This window comes from Pogona vitticeps, chromosome 3 (genome assembly GCF_051106095.1).
Source record: "Pogona vitticeps strain Pit_001003342236 chromosome 3, PviZW2.1, whole genome shotgun sequence".
In the NCBI taxonomy this organism is placed as follows: Eukaryota; Metazoa; Chordata; class Lepidosauria; order Squamata; family Agamidae; genus Pogona; species Pogona vitticeps.
In genome coordinates, this window is record NC_135785.1 from 207,607,402 (window position 1) to 207,608,956 (window position 1,555).

General features: G+C 47.8%; 1 pseudogene; it reads left to right on the forward strand.

Annotated features, from left to right (window-relative positions):
- Positions 1-650: 650 nt before the first annotated feature.
- On the forward strand, positions 651-803 carry LOC144588513 (U1 spliceosomal RNA; annotated as a pseudogene).
- Positions 804-1,555: the final 752 nt, after the last annotated feature.

Sequence of the window (1,555 nt, forward strand, 5' to 3'; positions counted from 1 at the left end):
GTGTTAGGTCCCTTTTTGGTTTCCCTTTTGAACTTTATTCTGCATGTGCTCAGTGCCTTTTTAATCATTCTGTGCTTCAGAATGAAATTTGGCTAACAATACACATTAGCCTCCCCCCCCCCGTCCCTTAATGTTTTAAATATCTGCAAAATTACTTCTATTTAGGCCTAATTTATGATGAAGTGATGCAGCTTCCTGCAAAGCTCTGAACTACAGAGAGCTATTCTAGCAGGCTCTCAGTAATAACTTTATCTTCCCCTCACCATTCTCAGGCCTGTTTAAGTTACTGCCAATTTTAGAAGCTTTTGTTTCTGTCCTCTCTCCCTCTCCCTCTCTCTCTCTGCTTCTCAAAATGTCTGGCTAGTCACATGGTCTAACTTCTCTGCAGAAGGTGAAGGGAAAGAGACTCCTCCTTCCTGCTTTGCTTCTCCAGTAGAGAAGCCTACTGGGTGATGCAAGCAGGCAGATATGCTAATATCTGTGCACTGGAGGATTGTGGGAGGAACACCCCAAAACACTGAGTAGCTCTCCTGGCCTCTTTCAGGACTGGGGCTGTGCATCACTGTTCTGATCAGGAGGTACAGCCGGCGGTCACCATGCCTTTGGGGGATAGTGCACACAAAGGGCCAGGAGGCTTAGGGGCCATTCAAACTCAGACCTGGCAGGGGAGATACCATTGTTGTAAAAGTGGTTTTCCCAGGGGAAGGCTCATCTATTGCACTTCAGATGAGCTGACCCCTGTGATTTCCCCAAATGTGGGAAAATCAACTGCCTAAGTGGGAGATTGTGTTTGTGGTTTCCCTTGGTCTTTCTAGAACCACTCTTTGGTCCTTTGCTATTTTCACTGCTTGCTGCCATAGGCCTGTTTGCCTTGCTGGTTTTCCAGGTGGGCTGCAGGAGGCAGATCCTAGAAAGCTAGCAGTGCAGAATGGTGAGGTCCAAACAGAAAGCAGTCTCTTCTGCCAGTTCAGAGGCCTCCCAGCATGGCAGTGGGAGGCTTTTGGGTGGTGGTGGCTGAACCCTGGGTTACTGCATTCACTCCATAAGACGCATGTACTTTCCCTCCCACCTTTTTGGAGAGAAAAAGTGCGTCTTATGGAGTGAAAAATACGGTAATTGTGGCAAACACCAATTGGGTCCTGACTGACAAATTTTTACCAATTTCCATAAATATTTAGTAAATACTGTGCTGCTATTTGTCTCCAGAAAGTTTCCTGAGGAAGATGGGTCTTGGACTTCCGCAGGCTCCTAGTATTGGTGGTGTAACGGCCCCAAGACCGATGACAGCTGCCCAGCTGGACCCCTTTCCTGCTATTGTGCTTATATGTGGTGGCCTGGGAGGGTGCTGGGGCATGCCAGGAGGTTGACACAGGTTGGAGGAGGTCTCCCTCCCCCCCCAGTATCAACTGTTTATGCTTTGTAGCAACGTTTTGGAGGGCATAAAAGTTATACGCATATTTTGAACTACATGGGGTTGTGGCACTCCTAACTCCAGTGTTGTTGAAGGGAGAAGTGTGTCTTCAAAGAACAGTGCCAGAATGGGCCACTAAAGAGA